The sequence below is a fragment of the Scyliorhinus canicula genome, chromosome 10 (assembly GCF_902713615.1).
Source record: "Scyliorhinus canicula chromosome 10, sScyCan1.1, whole genome shotgun sequence".
NCBI classification, from domain to species: domain Eukaryota; kingdom Metazoa; phylum Chordata; class Chondrichthyes; order Carcharhiniformes; family Scyliorhinidae; genus Scyliorhinus; species Scyliorhinus canicula.
In genome coordinates this window covers 72,511,762-72,534,722 of record NC_052155.1, presented here as the reverse complement: position 1 = coordinate 72,534,722, position 22,961 = coordinate 72,511,762, and the positions used below count along the sequence as shown (strand labels likewise).

At 44.4% G+C, this 22,961-nt stretch overlaps 1 protein-coding gene across 11 annotated transcripts in view; it reads right to left on the bottom strand.

The window, feature by feature from the left end:
* Positions 1-22,961, bottom strand: part of dlgap1a (discs, large (Drosophila) homolog-associated protein 1a) — a 1,116,163-nt gene that overhangs the window by 922,733 nt on the left and 170,469 nt on the right. For 9 of the 11 annotated variants that reach the window (XM_038809179.1, XM_038809173.1, XM_038809169.1 and 6 more), the window contains exon 2: positions 21,960-22,042. The gene's annotated coding sequence lies outside the window, so the exon portion shown is untranslated. Of the gene's footprint in view, positions 1-21,850; positions 22,043-22,961 lie in introns of all 11 variants that reach the window. The other 2 variants (XM_038809170.1, XM_038809172.1) reach the window with 1 other exon arrangement.

Sequence of the window (22,961 nt, the reverse complement as noted above, 5' to 3'; positions counted from 1 at the left end):
TGATAGAACCAGTCTTATCCAGCATTGCTGAGAACATTTGTTACAATAGTATGGCCTTAGTAATAATAATAATTAATAATTATTATTCAATTATTGAATACATCTTCAAGGTTGTTCACTTTCACCTCATAAGGTCATTTTACAAGTATTAAAATACCAAGAATAAATGTGTGATTTTATGACTGTAGAAAAGATAGGTGACCATTTGAAATACATCCTCCCTTGATATGACACACTTGTTTTACCATATATTTCAAATGCAGTATAATCTTGACTTCACTTCCGCTTGTATTTTTCAATGCTTTGCAGTCTCCAGTTGTCAATAGTTTCTTTTTCATTTAAATATATTCATCAACTGTGTTTCTTGCTGTTCAGTGCAGGGGTTTGCTTCGATCAATTTCAAACACATTACAAATTAATAATAATTTTGCTATAGTCGGGGGAGCATTTTATCGAATGCTGTACTATTTCTAAACAATTTAGAAATAGTACTATTTCTAACAATACTATTTTTGGGAATATTACATGCGCCTGGTTTAGTCCAGAGTACTCAGGTTTTTACTGTTAAATCAAGCTCACTTATCAAAGTGGCAGAATTGTAGATCTCCAAAGCGTTTAGTGCTCCCAGGATATAGTTGTGTACAAGTGAAGCAGATGTTGAGAATTCAATCTCAGAGGTCAGCAAAGTTCCCTCTCAGCTGCGTAGATGTTTGCAGCATGGAAACAGGCCCTTCGGCCCAGCTTGTCCATGCCGCCCAGTTTCTATCACTAAGCTAGTCCCACTTGCCTGTATTTGGCCCAAATCCCTCTATAGAGTCATAGATGTTTGTGCATGTGTGCGTGGTTGTACAGCAATTGGAAATGTGCCATGCAGTGAACAAATAGGCCATGCTCAAGCAATCTTCCGTTCAGATTTATGCAAGCACATTAATCTTAAAGGAACCAGGAATTGCAACAAGCTCGCTGTGCACAGCAAATGGAAGTTGGAGGGGATATTCGTGACCATCTCATCCAATACTTTAAATGTAATTATAACAGATGATAATAGAACACACTGACCTTTCTGTCTGAGTTTCTGACATACCCTTCTCCATAAAGCTATGTGTTGAAAATGTTAAATGCCTATAATTTGGTATTTATGGGTATGATTTAATGGTCGCATTGTGCTTAAGCGAGAGCGTGGCATGGCCATTAAATCTCGGGAGAAAGCTATTGCTAATACAGAATTGGCAACAGTAGTTAATGAGCACTTCACACATCCCAAGTGGATCCCCGTGGCTGGGCGTGCCATGTGGCAATGTGGGAGTTATTGCCTAGCATCCCAATCAGACTGTGATGCCTGGACACTGTGCCTGGACACTGCGGGAGGCAACACCACGGACATTGCAGCCAACTTCTGAATAGCCAGGGGCTGGGCTCCAGCACAGGGGACATTTCTGCGACCAAAGGGTGGATGTGTGAACCATGGAAGGGACCAGCATGCGGTCCAGGTAATGTTACATGCAGTTGTCTGGGGTACAGGGTCTGGGGTCCGTGAGCAGGGGCCCCCACAGCGGCTGGGGGTATGTGGGCAGGGAGTGGCTGGGTAGGGGGGTGGGGGGGGGGGGGGAGCAATAGGGGACTGGAGGGTCCCAGGGTAGAAGACACCGCTGGTTGTCAGTCTAACACCCTCCCAATTTCTTACAGATATTAAACGGTATGGACGATATCTTGGAACCCGCGGAAGCTGCCCTAGTGGTACTGGTGGCAGACCAGCCAGCCAGACAGCGTAGAAGGCAGCAGCCACAGCATCGACACATCCTTATAAAAAGAACCATTGCAATGGTAAGACTTTCTCTTCATTTTTCTCCAGATCCTCCACAACTTTTGTTTTAGTGTGGGTTTCCATAACTTTACCCATAATGCATATCAAACTCACTGGTCTATAATCTCCGGGGCCACTTCTTTACCACCTTTTTTACATATAGGTGTGACATCTGCTTTGTTCCAGTCCCTCAGGCATCTGCCTGATATTTGGAAGATATTTTGAAAGATAATTGCCAGTGTTCCTGCAACTTAATTCTCCAAAGGCTTTCAGTTTCACCTTAGCTTTGCAGAGCCGTCTGGCAGCCCTGTTAGTGGTACTGTAAAATGTCACAACTTACTTCTGAAACACCCCCCAGCTTCCTTTCCAGATTAAATCATTTCACTTGTCTTCTCCTTTATAAAATTAGAGTCAGAAAGCATATTTTGCACTGTTTCATCAAACCCTCACCCAATCCTACCTCCAGTGGCCCGCCCTACTCCTCATTTTTCTATTTCTTTTAATAGAACGAAAACATCTTTTATTATCTTTCACTTCTCTTGCCATTAGGGGCTGGTTTAGCTCACTGAGCTAAATCGCTGGCTTTTAAAGCAGACCAAGCAGGCCAGCAGCACGGTTCGATTCCCGTACCAGCCTCCCCGAACAGGCGCCGGAATGTGGCGACTAGGGGCTTTTCACAGTAACTTCATTGAAGCCTACTCGTGACAATAAGCCATTTTCATTTCATTTCATTTCATTTTCAAATAACTTTTTTTTGCCACTTGAATGCCTTCATTATTTTGCATGCCTTTTAATACTGAATGCTATTCAAGAGGGTGATGGTGGTTATTTGAATGGAAACAATGTGCAGGGTTACAGGGAAAGGGCAGGAGAATGGCACGAAGTTATAATGCACATTCATAGAGTCAGCATGTACACGATGGACCAAATGGCCTTCTTCTGCACCGTAATAACTCTGCCATTCTTTTGAATTCTGTACCACTTCCTGTCATGGTCATAAATGCTTCCTTTTTTTCCGAGCTGAGATCCAACTCACGAAAGGAGATTCGTCGCCCCTTCACTCACAGTCATATTCAAACCTGTCAGCTGAGGTTGCATAAAGTTGCATAAAGGCTGTCATTTCTGTGAGTTGATAGAAACTCTCCATTCCTTGCATTGTCAAAATGAGATCACGTTATGCTCACTATTATGGGATTGAGGTTGGAGTTATTTTCCTTGGAACAAAGAAGGCTGAGGGGAGACGTAATTGAGGTGTACAAAATTACGAGGGGAAGAGATAGGATGGACAGGATAAAATTGTTTCCCCTGGTGAAGAATTCGAGAACCAGGGGACATAGATTCAAGATATGTGGCAGAAGGTGTGGCGGGGACATGAGGGAAAACTTTTTAACGCAGGGGGTAGTGGGAGTCTGTAATTCGCAAACGGCTCCTTCTGTTCGGTAACGTTTCTATGATTCTGTGATTCTATCTTTGAGAGGAAGATGTCAATGTTCTTACTGCTCCCAATCAAATTGATCTTTCCTCCTCTTTTACAAACTGAGTTTTAAAATCTTGCATTAAATTTATAAATTCCTTCACTGAGAATCACTTTTGTATTTCTGACAAGTTAAAATCTCCTGAAACTCTTGCATTGTTCCCTCACTAGCTGTCTTCCTTATCTCATCCCATAGTTTCAGAGAAAGGCTGTTACCCTAACTTGCGGGTCTATAGGAAACTCTCAGTCATAGTTGATCAATGTTATTATCTATTAATTTTAGGTAAGGTGATTCTGTGACTGTTTTTCTCTTTTTTTTTTACATGCTCTTACGACTTGCAATTTAGTAGTGGATTTATTTTGTAGGATCCGAATCCCCTCCAACTAGACTTTATGGAATATGAAAACCCCAAAATTTGCAGACATAAGTACTGTAAATACTCTCGGCATAAAATATACAGAGACAGGTTATACTGTAAGCAATTAATTTAAAACATTTCAACATTGCAGCAGAACTGATATTATTAAAGGACCAGAAATGTAGGTAGGCATTCCCACAACAGTGGTAAAAGATAGCTGCGATCAGATACACCAATTAAGGAGACGAGGCCATTGTCACCACCAAATGCCCCAGACAACAGTCTCTACACAACAGTTTTCATGGCAGTCAAAGAGAGAGGCCTTTCCATGTGCATCAGTTTTGGAGCCAGAGATACCACGGCGGGATTCTCCGGTCGCCAATGCTGAAATTGCGTTCGGCCGAAGAAGACCCGATTTCAACCAAATCGTGGGCAGCGCCGCTTTCGCGATGCTTCACCCCCGCCAAAGTGGTGTACTCACCTGAGGCCCACCCCCCCGACTCAGTCCAGAGCCGTCACAGATGGGGAAGGACTGATCCGCAGGCAGGGGGAACTTTGTCAGGGGCTGGGGGCACTGTTGGGGGATGGTCCGGGGCTCGCAAGCCGGCCAAAGTGGGAGACACTATTTCGCAGGGCGGGCCCACGTGCGGAAGGCGCCATGTTGCACAGCATGGCCGCTGCAGGCCGCTGCCACGCACATGTCCAGTACAGACCCAGCAATTCTTTGGGCCATATCGACAGCTAGAGCTGGGTGCTCTACGCTGCCCGGCTGCTAGCCCCCAGGATCGTTGGCCGTTTTGCGCTGAATCTTCGGGCGTAAAACACCACCGTTCCCATGCCAGCGTGAGGACATAGTCTCACAATCGGAGAATCCAGCCCCAAACCTACGTAGAGTCTTTGTTGGGTGGGGTTACTGGGTTATGGGGATAGGGTGGAGGTGTTAACCTTCGGCGCCAAAACAGCAGTGAGGCGAGCCTCAGGGCAAGAGCTCCAGTGTACGGGTAATGTATGGGCTTGAAACATTAACTGTGTTTCTCTCTCCACAGGTGCGGACAGACCTGCTGAGTTTATCCAGCATTTTCTGTTTTTATTTGAGATTTCCTGCATCTGCTGTATTTTGCTTCTTTTATAAGGAATACGGATCCTGGTGATCTTGCCGCCTTCCTCATATCTTATAAGCAGGAAAGAAGAAAGGGAAGAATGCAACGGAGGCACCTGGCTTGGCAAAGGGAGAAGCACAACTCTCAGGATCAAGGGATGGCAGGGTCTCCTCTGTGGGGAGATCCATAGATCCATGGCTCTTACCTGCAGATGAGCAAGAAACATTGTTGCTGAGGACTGCAACTGTCAAGGGAACTGGTTACTCACATATACCACCTTCTGCAGGATTTGGGGACTCAGAGGACATCCACTGCCAGTGACATTGAAAGTGACCACCCCGACCAATTTCTACCAGAGTGGCTCCTTCGAGGGTTTCAATGGAGGCCTGTGGAGGATCTCTCAAACTTCCAATCATAAATGCATCCAGGATGCCACCTTTGCCAAGACACATAACTTTTGTCAATTTTGACTCAAATTGGGCGAGCCAGGAATTGGGCCTGGAATTCACTGAGATTTGTGGTTTTTCATAGGTGCTGGATGTCATAGACTGAAATTATGCGGCGCTAGGATCTCTGCGAGGGAGCTGATGAAATGCAGTGAGGACTCTCCTGATAGTAGGAGATAACAACTAGGAGTGTGTGACACCAGTATGGAGGAGATTAATACACTCACACTCTGCAGTGTCTCATCTCATCCAGACCTTGCTGAAACTCAGTAGAAACAGGGGCTTCAGAAGTACTGATCTTTCTGCTTGCCTAACCATCACCTGTCCCCTTCAGCATTACACCTTCATTTGTCAGAATACACTCTACACAGAGGAGAGGCGCTGGCCTGCAGCCTGTGACTTCATTCTGTGCCAGGACCAAGGTTTACTTCTGAAATATATGAGCACACTTCAACATAATAGGGAGCAATTAACAAGGAAACATGGTTACGAATGTACTTACATCGGTGAACAAGTAATTTATACCCATGTCCACATTGTACAACTACACCTTCTTGACCCTGCTACTACATCTTGGCACATCCCTGACACCCACAGTGGAGGTGGAGGTGACCTGCTCACTGCTATGATAATAATAATAATAATCTTTATTGTCACAAATAGGCTTACATTAACATTGCAGTGAAGTTACTGTGAAAAGCCCCAGTTGCCACACTCTGGCGCCTGTTCGGGTACACAGAGGGACAATGCAGAATGTCCAAATTAGCTAACAGCACGGGCGCGATTCTCCGCTCCCGGGAAAAATCGGGAGGGCCGTCGTGAACTCGGCCGAGTTTCACGATGGCCTCGGAGGCCGCTCCTCGCCCCCTATTTCCCCTCCCGGCGGGGCTAGGAGCGGCGTTTCGTAACTCTCGGCCACCAGGCGGCGCGCCGAGATTGACGCGCCGGCGGTGCCTATGTGACGTCAGCCGCGCATGCGCAGGTTGGCCGGCTCCAACCCGCACATGCACGGCTGACGTCACGACGGCTGACAGCTCGAACCCGCGCATGCGGTGGCCGTCTTTCCCCTCAGCCGCCCCGCAAGACGTGGCAGCTTGATCTTGCGGGGCGGCGCAGGGGAAATAGTGCGTCCGATTGAGACGCCAGCCCAACGATCGGTGGGCACCGATCGCGGGTCTGTCCCCTCCCGAGCACAGTCGTGGTGCTCATTCCCCACCAGGCCCCCTACAAACCCCAAACGGGCATCTCACGGCGTTTTCACGACGGCAGCGACCAGGTGTGGTTGCCGTCGTCGTGAACCGGTCGCGAACGGTAGGCCGCTCGGCCCATCCGGGTCGGAGAATTGCCGGTCGCTGTGAAAAACGGCGAGCGCGATTCTTCCGAGCGGGGGGAATGGGAGAATCGCGGGGTGCGCCAGGGGGTCGTGAAATTAGTCGGGCGGCCCTTCCGCGATTCTCCCACGCGGCGTGGAGAGCGGAGAATTACGCCCCACGTCTTTCGGGATTTCTGAGAGGATCCGAAGCACTCGGAGGAAACCCATGCAGGCACGGGGAGAACGTACACACTCCACTCCAAGCCGGTAAACAAACCTGGGACCCTGGAGCTGTGAAGCAACAGTGCTAACCACTGTGCTGCCGTGCCTGATACTGTTGGCCGTTATGACCTTGGCAGACATCCTCTGGAGGGCAGTAACCTGGAGGGTCCAGTCCTACTTTCAGGGTCCTGCTGCAGAAGCCTCGACAGTTTATGCGGGGATATGGGTGATCGGTGTGACGGACGGGCAGGGATAAGAGTTGCCACCGGAATGGATATCCAGGGGTTGACATGATGGAGCTGCGTGTAGTTGCCCCTGGGGTGCCCCCCCCCACCACCTCCACTTCATCCTCCCATGGCGGCCCACCCCTGCGGAGGGTCCTCCACCTTCAGCTGAGGGTCCCTCCACATTTTTCTGAGAACTGGAATGGCAGGCCCAGCGCCCCCAGGCTCTTTGCCCATGAGCAAAGATGGTGACTCACCTCCTCGGCTCCCCTTAGAAGCCCTTCTGACAGATTCACGTTTTTCAAAAGGAGTACTAATCGGTGTCAGTGTGAGCACTTGCTGGGGAGGCCGCTGGATATGGGGTGGTTCCCTTTAATTGTATGGAAATAAGACTTAAGCAGTGATAATTGGTTTCTCGCCATGCTACGGCGAGATCCCAATTTCGCCTTCGGGAGCGGGCCACTTGCATCACAAACTGGCACCTGGCGTGGTTCTTGTTTTCTGCCTCTCCTGCTATTCACTGACCTTGTTTCGTTCGAGCAAGAGCACAATGAGGCCGGAGAATCGTGCCCCATGTTCTCTTTTACTATAATATCTAGTGTGGCCTTCTCTCGTACCATATCTATAAACCAAATTCCCTCAATAATATTTTCGCATGTGACTAATTCCTAATTAACATTGGCCACTGAAACCTTGAATGCATGCACCAGGGTACAATTGTTGTTGATGAAACTCCCACAATCTGGAAAGCAAAACTTTGTAGCTGCTACAAAGTAATCCATCTTCATGCAATTCAATGTTAAGCTTATTTGAATTTAAAAACAGGGGAAATAAAAAGGAAGATAAATCCTTTGCAATTACATTTCTTGAATTCCCTTCCCCCTTGTTTTAATGGTCTTGCTCCTTGGTTAATTTACTCACCACCTACTTCCTCTCTGTATCCAATTCTCACCAAATTTCCAATTAGACTGTCCTCACTCTGTTCCCAGCTCAATACTTGCCCAGCTCACGAGGCTTTGCTTTTTGTCCAGGTTCTCGAGAAATCAGGAGAAAAATATGTTTTAAAATATCTCTACCTGTATTTAATGACATGAGGTTTCGCGCATTTTCCCAAAAGGAAATAACATGTAGCAGAATGGGATCCAATACAAAACAATTATCTGTCTCCCATGTTGCTTACTTCGATAGAATCACAATCGTGCAAATGGACCTTGTGCACAATAATCAATATGAGAATACAAGAACTATTAGTATTAGGGTGTCCAAACTAGTCTGTATTGTGACCATTTTTCATGCCTTAATAGGGTGCAGAGCTTGCCAATTTAGCAGTGGGATGACCTGTGTTGAATCTGTCCAGGTATTGGCTCATTGCCAAATTCGTGGGAGGTTTTTTAAGCCCGAAAGGGCTTTGACAAAGGGTCATCTAGACTAGAAACGTTAGCTCTTTTCTCTCCCTACACATGGTGCCAGACCTGCTGAGATTTTCTAGCATTTTCTCTTTGGTTTCAGATTCTAGCATCCGGAGTAATTTCCTTTTATCCTTTTTTTTGTAAGCATCCTGGTTGGATGCCCAAAACAACCAGGGGATCCATTAAATATGTAAAGTCGGAGTCGAATACTTGCTAAGCTTTTCAGGCTAAATTTTTGTCAATACAAATTTATCCATTTATTGGAATAAATAATTGATCACCCACAGTGAGAAACTCGTAAAATTCAGCAATAGGTTTATCCATAATAGTTGCATCCATTGTTTCTGTTCTAACAACCTGGAACAAAAAGGTGCCACTCAGATACTTCAACCAAAAATCTATTTTCCTTTTGCATTTACACATTAATAAAATTGCTGAACAAGATGGCACATAGATGAGAATAATAACCATTTATTTATCATATGTATCCTGAAAAAAAGTGACACAATTAAATTTAATTGGGTTTCTGTTGCTTTCGCTGTGATTGTGTGCTGTCTGATCCATGGCTGGGGTTTCAGATTCTAATAATAAGCAGAAACATCTTTTCCGGTTGTAATTTAAAAAAAAATCATAATCCATTAACACCAGATAATTCTTAATATCATTTGTACTCAACTTGATATAAGATGCAAGACAGTAACATACAATAAAGCATACTTTAAAATGTTTTCATTTTCTAAATTCTTGGACCCTAATGGTATTGCTCAAAAGTGGTTCTTTTGGTTGGCATTTGTTCTTTGATCAGCATTATTGACATACTTTCCAACAGTGGTTTGAATATAGCAAGATTTATGGAGCCAGACATGGACAACATTCATGCTCGAGCTGATAAGTGAGGAGTAGTATTTGTGCCACACAAATGCCAGGCGATGACCATCTCCAACAGGAAATAATCCAATCGCTACCTCTCCCAGATATTCAATAACATTACCATCAGCAAATTTCCCACCATTAACAAGAAATGTAACTGAAACAGCCACAGAGAAACTGTGGCTACAAGTACAGATCCAAGGCTTGAAATTCTGAGACAAGGGACATACCTATTGACTCCCCAAAGCCTTTCCATCACATTAAAATCACAAATAAGGAGAGTTAAGTACTTTCAATTGCCAGGTGACCACTTCAAAATGAGTCGAGCATGAAGGGGGGTGATTGGAAAGCACTTAACTCTCTTTGAATGGTAGATGTTTATAAACATTGTGGTTAGAATTACTCAATTGTGAGGGAAGATGAATGAAGCAATGCATTTTAAAAATAAATTTAGAGTATCCAATTCATTTGGGGCAATTTAGCGTGGCCAATACACCTAGCAAGCACATCTTTGAGTTGTTGGGGCGAAATCCATGCAAACACAGGGAGAATGTGCAAACTCCATACAGACAGTGACCCAGAGACAGGATCGAACCTGGGCCCTCGGTGCCGTGAGGCAGCAGGGCTAATCCACTGCGCAACCGTGCTGCCCTGAATGAACCAAAGCTGACAGCTGTGTGTGTTTGGAAGCTGTCACTCACAGCCTAGTAAGGGAAATGAATGAATTACCTGCAGCTCTAGGATCTGAGGGGTTTAAACACAGTTGACTCGTTTCTCTTTCCAGGAATTGACACTTGGTGCTTCCTGTGTCTGAGCCAGCATGTTATTGCCCAGGTGAGTGTTAGAACAGTAATTATTTTCATTGCCTCTGTCTGGACTGTTCTCTAGCTTCCGGACATGGATCTCTTTTCTGGGGGGGCTGCCTGACTGGGGTCTCTTTTCTCTTATTTAGTTAGTCTCTGGAGGGGGGGGGGAGGTCAATTATTTAGAGCATCTCTGAGGGGGTATCTGGGGGTCTCTTTATTTAGGAGGTCTTGGGTAGTGGGGGGGGGGGGGTCTGGTGGGAGTTTGGTGGGAAGGTCTTGAATTGTGGGGAGGTAGAGTAGCCCTCGCATGACCTTTGAAGGCCACTTCCTTAAGGGGTTAAGGAACCCAGTCCACCGCGAGATCCACTACACCAGGGCAACGTTTGTCCATACTTGTAGTAATCCTCGCCAAGTGATTCCCAATCCAGAGGACCGAAGAATCACGCATGCTCAGAGAATATGGTGCCCGGCCATAAAGTGGCATGAAAGTCAATCCCAATGCCATCGGATGGCCGGATCATCGGGCGCTGATCTGGCTTTCTCCTTGAATCTGGATTCTCGACCGCATCGGGAACTCGTTACCAGCGGTGGGCGGCAGAAAATGCAGCCCACTGTCTACTCTCCAGAAAAACTCCAGCGAGCATAACAAAATTCCATTAAGCATCTCTTTGTAAACCCACACATGGTCAGAATGAATAAAATCTCACTTTTACAACATCTTAATTGCACCTTCTGCAGACACACCGCCTGCCTGTAAGTTAAACCAAAATTTTTAAAATATTACTTCAACAGATACGTATACCTTAAGCCAGACTTGTAATAACATTACTGCAATAGATTGATGTAATACAATCTATATAAACATTTCTTATATTCATCACACTAACCCAAGGTTTCTTGTCAGACAATTGCCCAGCTTTTCAATCTCACCAGTTGTTGAGTGGGAAACAGAATTTAAAATTATTATAACTGGTGCGATTCAATGGAAAAAAATCTATGTCCAGTTTTGGACGTGTTAAGCAGGGTGTTCCTTGAAAGGAAGCGCCGAGAAACACTCCATTATTCAACAGCATTTGCCATTTTTTTTTTCCTTAGTGAGCTTCACTCCGCTGAGGCTCCACTTGAGTCATTTCCTGCTGGCGATCCCATTTTGTCTGCCTGTCCCGATCTTTCCCCCCTTTCAGCCCTCCCATTTTTGGCCTATACTCCCCAAACTCGGGGAGGCCCCTGGGAACACCTCCTCACCACCCCTCCATCTTATTCTTATTCCACTGGCGGGTGAAAGCAGAACTAGGGGACATAGCCTCAAAATAAGGGGAAGTAGATTTAGGACTGAGTTTAGGAGGAACTTCTTCACCCAAAGGGTTGTGAATCTATGGAATTCCTTGCCCAGTGAAGCAGTTGAGGCTCTTTCATTAAATGTTTTTAAGGTAAAGATAGATAGTTTTTTGAAGAATAAAGGGATTAAGGGTTATGGTGTTCGGGCCGGAAAGTGGAGCTGAGTCCACAAAAGATCAGCCATGATCTCATTGAATGGCGGAGCAGGCTCGAGGGGCCAGATGCCCTACTCCTGCTCCTAGTTCTTATGTTCTTATGTTCATCTGGTAAGGCCCCCAGGCCCGATCCTTGACACTTCCCCTGTCAGGCTCGCATTCCCAAGCTGCCCGGGTACCAAAGGCTGTGCCTGGGTCCCATCCTGAGCTGTCCTTGACTGTACGGGGGTCTATAATGGCTAGGGAGAGCCCCCAGGTCCATTGCGGCTGGTCCACGTTTGTGGAAACCAGTGCTAACCGGCACCCTGGTGAGGTCTCCCAGGCGAGACTGTCAAGTCCCAGGCGTCGGGATATACTGCGAATGCATAATCATAATGGCTCATTTAAATATGCGGATCTGGATCATGGCCAGCAAAGGTGAGATCCAGATGACAAAACCCAATGTGTCCTACCATTAAATTCAGAAGGACCTTCTCCTTGGTATTTTGAGTTTCCTGGCAGTTGATTCGCATCCCTATTCTCTCTTCAGCTCCCGGTAAATAATTGCACTTCTATTTTTCAACTTCTTAAACTTAAAGGCGCCATTCATAATAGTGGAAGTATGGTCCAGAGATTATGAGTATTGCATTGGTAAAGATCTAGATGTTCTTAGGTGTTACGGGGAAAAATTAACTAATTACATGTATTATGCTGTTTGTTTCCTGCTTAGAAAGTGATTACAAACAATCTACAGGGAAAATAAAAGGACTGCATACAGGAATAATTCTTTCACCAAATGGATATTGAAATTTTCATTAGTTAGCAAATAAACTAGCAGGACTCTGGCATGGACAGAGTGGATAGTCAGATGCTCTTTCCTCGGGTAGGAGAGTCAAGTACTAGGGGACATAGGTTTAAAGTGTGTGGGGAAAAGTTTAGAACAGATGTGCGAGGCATATTTTTTACACAGAAGGTGGTAAACATATGGAAGGCGCTGCCTGGGGAGGTGGTGAGAGCAGGTACAATAGTGGCATTTAATATGGACAAATAGATGAATGATGTAGCAATGGAAGGATATGGACTCCGTAAGTGTATACGGTTTTAGTTTAGGCGGTTACCATGGTCGGCGCAGGCTTGTAGGGCTGAAGGGCTTGTTCCTGTGCTGTATTGTTCTTTGTTCTTTGACTTGTTTACAGTATTTAATCTTCTGAAGAAGGTGATTTTCAAGCTGTGCACAATCGAATGGCCACACTGCACCCAAAAAGCAGTGTGCAACATGGCCAACAAAAGCCGGAAACCCCGCTCCCGGGATCTGCCCAGCTCGCATCGCCTGACGTTGTGATGTTTTGGTAATTCTGCATATTAGAGCGGGACAGCTAGCCTCGCTCTAATATGCAAAGTCCGCATAGTGAATTGGGGCTTGGGGGAGGTCGGGGGTCACGTCAGGCCCTCTAAATTTCGGGAAGTAATTTTTAAATGGCATCCCGATCTCTCGCTACACTAGGGAGTTCCGACAAGCGAAGATCCTCGGTGCAGAAAACAGGGCTATGTGCAGCCTCAGCCTTGTGTTCCCCGCTAAGGCCCCCTATCTAACCCGAGTGCCGTTTGATAGCGTTATGTTTCTCAGCGCTGTGAGCACCAGGAAACACACGACTAAATGCACTCACTGTGGGACTTGGATCCCATTTAGTTTCAATCGTGCCCATAGATTCTCTCCTTACAAAGTTCCAGTCAGCTTGAATAATTAGATGACCTGAGACAGGGGTTTTCAAACTCAGGGTCGTGACCTGCAGGTGGGTCGTGGGCAGGTTTCAGGAGAGTCGCGGCGCTCGGTTGCAGCATTTCCGATTGCGGGAGGAATGCCCAACTGACGCGACCAGCCTTTAAAAAGGCCAGACTTTTGAGATTGCTGACCATCTCCCACATGCGTGCCAGATCAAGCAGTGCGCAGGCCTGGAGCCCAGCGGGGTGGGCCACCTCCTCCTGACCTCAGTGCGCTGTCCAGGGCCAGTTTTTTTCAGAAAACAAGGAAGTCCTCCCACCGCGAATGGCGGCAGAGAACGCTGACGTCACGTGTTCTGGGTGTGAGAGAGATTCCTCTATTTTGCAGCGGCCAGGAGTGCAGTTGAGAACTCCTGGGCCTTCGGTGAACAAGCCATAAAGAAGAAGCTGGAAACAGGAACAAATCACCACAAAGATAATTCCTTGAGGTATGGGTTATTAATTGTGCCACAGCAAATCAGGATCCAAATTTCATGCGTGTTGAATACAGGGAAGCACTGGCAAGTGAAAGTTTAAAACCCTCAATACTTCAAAGATATTTGAAGACTAAACATGGCGAGTTTGAGGACAAACCTCTTGATTTTTTTCAACGGCTACAGTGAGATCTTAAATCATCAGCTGAGATCATTAGCAGAAATGTAGCATTGAATAACAAAGCAACATCATGAGTACCAAACAAGCTCATCTCTCACATTAAGGGGAAGTGAAAATGATGGGTCGCAGTAGTCGGCCGGCCTGGCTCACGAAGGTCGGCTGGTGTGGGTCCCGAAGGATGGCCGATTGGCAAAAATGGGTTCCGGGCAAAAAGGTTGAAAGATATTGCACAAAGTTACACTTCGATACATCAGAATATGCCATTCTGAGCCTAGCAGTGCCTACTGGGGTAAAGGTAAAGTTGCCATAGTCCCAGATGACCATAGGCTGCTTTCCATTTTGAGGGGGGAGAGCTGACTGGTGGCGATTTAACCTGAGGATCACCACACCTCAGGCGAGGGGCAAGGTTGAGAAGGTTAATAACTTCAGCCGGTACAGGCTTACCTCCATTGACTGGTCTTGATACAATAACAGCTGTTGTTTCAAAATAGGCTCCTGTTACATAATGTAATGTTAAGCTTAATCATTGAGAAGAACTTACTTCTTGTGTTACAAGGCAACTAATTATCTTAATTGGTTAAGAATTTTCAAAGTAAATTATGTTCATAATCCAATTGCACTGTTCATTGGCGTTCCAATGAGAGGGCGATACCTTTCAGCTCCACATAAATATTTTAATATTGTAAAACGATATTCAAAACTGAATCAACCATGGTAAGAATGGAATTCCTGACTTCAGGTTACTTACCATTTAATGACTCCTATGATTTACAACACCATCACTCAACCTTTGTGTGCCAAAATAAAGACACAATTCAGACACCTCTGGAGTATTGTCTTTCCAATATCATATCCGTGAAGAATAAGCTAATCTAAAGGAAATTATCTCAACTGTGCAAAATTCAGATATTTGAACAGCAAGTCAAAATGATCCATTTCAGGTCACATTAGCTTTATGTTCTTAAAATAACCCTGCATACGTTACAATTCAGGAAAAAGTGAACAATGAGGTTTCTGTATAATTTAGAATTAGAGTAAACTGGTAATACTAAACAAAGTTTGGAATTGGTCTGGTCCTAAATCATGCATCTTCTAACCTTTGTGTTGCTATGCCACAGTCTTACTGGTTATTTCATCTTCAAAAAAAGATGTGGGGGAAAAATCTGAGACATTGATCTAAAGAAAACAATGTAACCAGCTGGTTTACATGACAAGTTTACCACTCACTAAACTAATTCAACGCATGTTCGGAACTGTACTATATATGTATACTGATATTTTCATATTACCAATAGGAACAATACAGTAATTATACATAAGCAAGAACAGATTAAAGGTGATGAAACCCTCTCTGTTACTTTGGCGACAGAGATCTTTTGGAAATTGAACATGAACCTCAATGCGATTTTCGTGGTGGTAGATTCATAGCTGTGGTACATAAAATCAGCGCTACTGTCATTAAATCTCAATAGGAAGCCAAATGTAACTGATGTCCCCAATTAGAAATTGCTGAATTTTTGCAAGGGAGTTCGAGAAATTAAAGTTAAGGTTAACTTTGATGACAGAACAGGGTATGGTAATGCAATTGTTAGCAGTGCTGCCTCACGACGCTGAGGACCTGGGTTCGATCCCGACCCCAGGTCACTGTGTGTGGGTCTCACTCCCACAAACCCAAAGATGTACAGGGTAGGTGCATTGGCCACGCTAAATTGCCCCTTAATTGGAAAAAAAAGCTTTGATGACAGGACAGAGTTGTTGTCAGGCCTCTTAAATTCTGAAACATTTTAATCATACAGCCAATGAAAATGGTTGATACTGTGGGTGGTATTTATTTGCGTCCGCCAGAGCAGGCATGATGACAAGGGAGCCAGAAGAATCAAGTGGAAGCAGTCACATTGAATTACCGGTGTCAGGAAAATTAGCCCTAATTTAGATTGTGTTGGGAAAAGGCCTGACGTGGGAGTCCGCCTGCCGGCAGGATGTCAGTTAGCTCTTAATGAGCCACTGGTCACCAATTATCTGAGCCTACCAGAATTCAGCGGTAGTTTAGGGATTTAAAACGCTCTTTTGTGTCTCCTAAAGGCCTGTCAGGTTTGCGTGGGGCCTCATAGGGAGAATCCCATCATTGACAGACACTCCATTGCCGATTGAGGGACCTGGTAGTGGGAAGGGAGTGGGCCGCTGAAGGCCATACACTATCTTATCTCAAGACTCCCTTGCTCTCTATTCCTCCCCAGTCACCTGTGTTGAGAAATCCAGCAGCAATCCTCAGAAGAACCTCAGAGCATTACTGGCAGCACCCACTGTTTCTCGTGGTACAGCCAGCAATGGAGAGCTGAAGGACTCTTTTTGGCCTTGATAGCTCTCAGGGCAGGATTTCTGCACTATTCGGGGCTTGATTGCATGGGGGGTCCAAAGCTGGCCAGTTAAGTGCCTGAGGGCACTTAAATAGTATTGGGCGTCCCCCACAGAAGCGACACAGGGCTTCCACTGGTTCTTCAGTCGGGAGGATTGCTAAAACTAAATCCCAGCTTCTATTACCAATATGAATATTATTAATTGAAAGTGAATCACCTACTAAAAATACTGTTTTAAATATGTTGAGATCAGAGTCTGTTATGAATTGTATTTACTGCAGGCATTAACTGGGATTATACTCCAGTACATAGCAAAATATTTGTTGAAACTGCAGTATTGTTGAGTTAAGAGGTGTATTCATGTAATGTTTAATTCTATTAATTAATGTAAGACTAAGTAAAGATGGGCTCTCGTATCATCCTTCACCAACTGGTTTTCTGGAAAGAAACAATCAGTTCCATTGAAACAGAAGAATCTTCAAGATGTCTTCAAGCAGGCTGCCCACTGCTGCTGAGGGTTAACAATATTTCCTCAGACTTCTGAGGCTCACATCAGCACCTGAAACCACGTTGGGTGTACTTGGCAGAACTCACAGCCTAACCTGTGAACTCCCCCAGTCACACCTGACATATGACATGAAAGGCAGGGTGTGTGTGTGTGTGTGTGTGTGTGTGTGTGGGGAGGGGTTGTTTAACGGATGATTGACATTGCTGCTCCAAGAGGGACCAAGTTCCTATTGATTTTCAAGATCCTGACTGTGATCTGTGCAAGTCCCTGACAGTGATCTGTGTAAGTCCCCAACTCTGAACTGTGTAAGTCCCCGACTCTGATCCGTGTAAGTCCCCGACTGTGATTTGTGCAAGTCTCCGACTGTGATCTGTACAATTCCTGTCTGGATGGAATTTTTGTGCTCAAAATGTTTTTCCTAGCCAGTGATAATTTAGGATAAATAAATAAGTCATTGCATTAAAACGGGTGAACATCTTTGCTGTCTGTCTGTTCAAAATATCGGTTTTATTGCGAACACCAGGAAATATAAAATGACTAATTCTGCTGTCAGATGCTTCAGGCATGACTGTTCTGCTTCTGTGAGGAGTTTTTGAAAGATTGACAAACATGAAATAATTAACATCAGTAATTTCCATTCAGCTATGTTATGTCATGGTGCAAAGTCTTTGTACAAATTTTCATATAGTTTTGCAACATTCACCTCTTATTTAAGGTACACAGCTTAAATTCAAGAAGTGGGCTGTCATTTGACTCTGTGATATTAAAATAGAAGCAATAATAAGATTAATAATATGTCACCATTAATCTCTAATACAGTTAATCCTTTACTGCTGTGCAGTTTTCAGGGAATCAGAGTGTTTGTGCAAGATTTTGTTCGTGATTTACAAATTCCTTTCAATGCTTTTGCTGTTTGAAAATAAAATCCTGCGGAGTGACATAAGTTTGAAACAATTGATAGTCTAGTGAAAAGATTTCAACTTATGTTGATATCAGTCTGACAGATTCATAATATTTCAGTGGTTGGAAATTATCATAATTTAACTTTGACTAATAAAACCAATAGTGAGTGACATTGGCTGAAGTAAAAACATAAAGACTAAGATTTTAATGAGTAGCGTTTTAAAGTAGTACAGAAGGATTCACGTGGAAAGGTATTCACACAACACAGCTCTTGGTTGCCAGCTTGCAGATCAGGAAAGACCAATTACGGAATTTTCCGTCGGCAGGATCCTCCGCTCCGCCGGCAGCGTACCCATGGCCGCGGGTTTCCCGATGGCACGGGTTGCCCACAATGGGAAATGCAATTGGCCGGCTGTTCGAATGGAGGATCCCGTTGCTGGCGAGGGTGCGTGTGGACGGCAGAATCACATCCCAATTCTTTAAGTTACAAAGCCAATTGCACAGAGTGGGCAGGACAAGCCCTTAATCCAACTCATTGCTTGCTCCAAAAACCAATTGAAATTCTGGTTGAATCTAATTTATGGTATCCACATGAGAGACATCCAAGATCCAAGCCGGCAAGAAAAGTAATTTCACTTCATCTTGGGCTTGATACGGCACTTGATCTTAGCCAAAAGCTGAGAAAGCTAAGTATTTAGAAAGCTAATTAAGTATACAATAAGACAAAAGAAAAAAAAGCCCAACAGGTGGCATTAGGGCCCCAAGAAAAAATTGGAGAGCAATTAAACTTCAGATGGCTCCCAATCCATCCACAGTTATCAACTTCGAAAAAATGGACTATGGCAAAAAGAAAGCTTGCTGAGGAAATCCTAGCAAAGTTTGATGTGCAATTTCAGAACTACATACTAGAGTTTGGAAAAATAGATTTCTATTTACTCTTTCCTCACTCGCCAGGCATAAAGATAAATTATTTACTTTGTTCTGAGATTTGGTTTTAGGTAATAATTCAACTAAAAATAGTCTTTGCTGATGTGCAACTTCTGTAACAAGTAGTTTGGCTGCCAGTTACTGAAGGTGTTACCCTTACCCTGGAGAGATTTGACAATGTGCTGAATTTCTTCAAGTATGCCTATGACTGTGATTCCATCAAACAACTTTGCTTCCATCCTCTTTAGTATTTGGCGTGACACATGGCAGACCATCTCTTTTTCATATATACTCTATACTCAACAGAGAGTCCTTCAGCTATTGCCTCGCAGCCAACCCAGACATTGCTGCTGTTTCCCTGCTGTTTGACCGTTCACATCTTTTGTCCTCTCTGGGGACTACCATTAACACTCTTTCTCCTTGGTATCTGTGGCCATTAGCACGCGGTTTCCCTGGGTTTCTGTGGCTCTGACTCATCTTTCATTCTCACTCCACAGTATAAATATTTCCCACTCTCTCTGTCTGTTAGCTTTGACAAAGAGTCATCGGACTCGAAACGTTAGCTCTTTTCTCTCCCTACAGATGCTGCCAGACTTGCTGAGATTTTCCAGCATTTTCCCTTTTGTTTCAGATTCCAGCATCCGCAGTAATTTGCTTTTATCCAGACATTCAAAGCCTCATACCTAATGACATTCTGTCAGATGACAGTATAGTGAAAGAAAAGACCTTAATTTTATTCAGTGCTTCTCCCCTGTACAGAGATGTAGCTGAACTAAGGGATCACATACTATCTTGTCTGGGTTTGAGTCCAGATCCAACTCATGGGAAGGCAGTCTCATCTCTTTCAGTGAGGGTGTAATGTAAAATAAGTGTTTCATTCCAGTTGCTAAAGGTAACATGTCCACAATTTAAGAAGAATGCTAAATTGGCAAACTCACTCAGAGGCCCACTCAGAGGACATAACAAACAATCATGCTGGTGCCATAGATGATGCTCATCTGAGCTTTTAAAAATACATGTTGGAGATGAGCACCAGGAGATTTACCAGTAATGAACTAATATGACTTGATCTGGAAGATTTAAGGCTGGGTTCGCGTGAAGGATACGGCAAACATGAATGCGGGAAGTTTCTGACTCCACAAATGTGGTTCCATTAAGGAAGCTCCTGTCCGCGATATTTTAATTCCAGAAGGCAGAGAGTCAGGCCTTCCAGAGACAGTTCTGAGGTGACAACGGAGGCAGGTGAATTTAGAGACTGGCAAGCCAGAATGGCTGCCTCTGTTTTCTGGGACATCAGCCAAGTTTTAATCACGATTGTCAGGGCTCAAGCCCACCCCCCCCCTCCCCACCCCCCCACCCCCCCCCCTGCCCCTGCTTGCTTCCTCAAATGCCACGTGCCCCTTCCATACACACATCTCCAATGTCCCCTGCGTGCTTCTTCGCATCTCCCATGCCCTTTCCATGCTCCCCTCACCCCCCTCCCCCCCCCCATCCCTTATATATCTTCCATGCCCACTCTCACAGTATCCACTATGGAGATGCTGGCAAGTCTGGTAAGCCTTTGAAATGCTCATGAAACGGACGCAGGTCAGGATTCTCCTTCCGTTCAGGGCAGTGGGATTTTCTGGTCTCGCTGCAGTGAATGGGAGATTTGGCTGAGCGCCAAATTCTTCATCTTCACGAGCAGAGGTAACGGGCAGACTCGCAATGGAGAATCCCAGCCACAATAAGCAGAGGCATTGAAAATCTGTGAAAATCATTGTTCAGCTTACAATGTCAAAAATCATCAATTAACCATAGCCATTCATAGCGTCAATGCCAAAAAGCCTTTACCCACTTCACGCCCCTTAACCTTCTGCAGATAAACACACATACATTGAAAAACTAAAGAAAAACTAACTTATTACAAGGTAATAAAGGTGTCAATCAAACAATGTTCACACTCCGCTCTGCAGTTGTGGCAGCATTGGCTGCAGATAGTTAAGTGCATTAGTCACTCCTGGTGCTCAGCCAACCAAACTCAACCTTCCATGTTTCATAAAACTGAGCTTATCCAAAACTCTACTGATGCAATTCAAGGCCAACTCACCTATTATTCCTGTGCCTGCTGACCTGCACTGGCTTTCATTTCACCAATGCCTTGCTTTGCAACTCTCCACTTCTTCACAACATAAGAAATAGGAACAGGAATAGCACATAGTATCCCGCAGGCCTGCTACGCTATTCATAAGGTCGAGGCTGATCTTCTACCTTAGCTTCCTTGCCCTATTCCCATGTCCCTTGATTCCCTTTGGAGTCTATTTATCTCATTCTTGAATATAGTCGGCAAATATGCTCTGGGGAGAGAATTCCACTGATTCATTGCCCTCTGAATGAAGATATTTCTCCTCATCTCAATCCTAAATAATCGACCGCTTATTCAGAGACTATGGCCCCTGGTTATAGGCTCTCCAGCTCAGGGAAACAGTCTCAGCATTTATCCTATCAAGCTCGCTAGAATTTTAGACATTTCAATGAGATCACCTCTCACACTTCTGAACTCCAGGGAATACAGGCCATTTGTACTCAACGTCTCCTCATATGAGAGCCCTCTCACCCCAGGGATCAACCCAGTAAAACTTTGCTGCACCATCATTAAGGAAAGTATATCCTGTCAAGAGATGTGGTCATGCCAAAGCTATATGATTGCAGCAAAACTTCCTTCCAATCTTGCAACCAATAACTTACCAATAAAAAGAGGTTTTGTCTGGTTTGTTACCTCAATGGCATGAATAGAAAACCCTACACTATGTGCAGAGTGCAGCGCTGGTGTATCTCAACTGGCTGCAAAGTAAATCTGCTGTTAAGTTACAAAACAGGGCAGAAGCACTGTTTGTCCATGACCAAGACTACCCTGGCAATAAAGATGGTTAAACAAGATCAGAGTCTCTGCTATTCTGCCCAGTGTCTCTGCAAATGCAGTCAATTGCCATTGCCCATGTGAAAATCACAATTTTAATTGAATAATCATTTCTAATATAAAGTTTTAAACAATGTGATGAATATTTATTTTATTGGTTTGCAACTATGTCAGCTCACTTTTCTCCATTAGTAGCTTTAATTTCTATTCATGTTTTCCATATAATTTGAGAAATCAATTCACAAATCATCCATTATGTTTCATTTAGCTACATGTCTCCCTCATGTCTACAATGGTTCGATGTACTATTGAAAAAGATTCAGAGAGATTAATTTTCTGCACATAAAATTGTAACCGACAGAAGTATTTCTGATTATCTTACCGTCAATATTTCTGAGCGTGTAACCTATGACATTACTGGTAAAAGATTGCATTACTTGCATCAGCAGCGAATCAATTTATTTTAGAAGATGGCAAAAAAGAGCACATACTAATCATGGAAGCAGGGCCTGGATTAACAAGTGGCATTCGGTATTGCAAATCGACGTCCCCCTCTTTCAAACAGCAAGGCACCCTGTGGGAAAGATAAAAGGGTACAATTGTATCAGTTCCTTCACTTTGTTAGCCAAACATATGTAATATTAACAAATGTAGAAGAGTCAGCCTTAGGTCCTGTGCTTGTCACATGGGAATAACTAGTGCTACAAAGGTCATTTATAATTTGGTGCAATATTTGTAACTGTGTAAAGAGAAACTCGAATAAAGAGGGCAATGTGCTGATACATATTAATGAACTGTTTTGATCTCTACAACTGCACCCAGGAGTACATTTGAACTAGTGGAAAAGGTTAGGTGAAATATCAATGATAAGTATAAAGCGACATTCCAATCAAACCCAGTTAGATATAAAGTTATTCAGGCCAATGTTAATTCTGTGGAAATCAGGCTGCAAGCAGCTAAAGTGGCTGATGTTGTGCCCACTCTGATCCTGATATCTGCCTGCAGGTTACAATGTTAAACTGCTCTTTTTATCAGGCAGGGGGATATGGATTGTAAAACAGTTAGATCCACCGATAAACATGCAGATTGGGATCGGATGACAGTAGAGACACGACTACAATTTTAATTGGAAACTTGTGCAGAGAAGCTGCTCTGGCCTCTCCGCCAAGCCAAAATAATTTTTAATTCTTCGGGCAGATGTGTGGTTGATAAGACCAGCAGTTGCTGCCTATATCTAATTGTCGTCAAGAAGGTGGTGGTGAAAGAGAAAATGCTGGAAAATATCAGCAAGTCTGGCAGCATCTGTAGGGGGAGAAAAGAGCTCACGTTTTGAGTCCAAATGGTAGGTGGTGGCGAACCTTCTTGAGCCACTGTATTCTATATAGTGAAGTTGTAAGGTACGAAATTTCAGCATTTTGGTGCAGTGATGACAGGAAAGTCCAGCGCCGATTCTGACGCGATGCCCCAATCCCCCGCTGGGCGGTTGCAGTGAG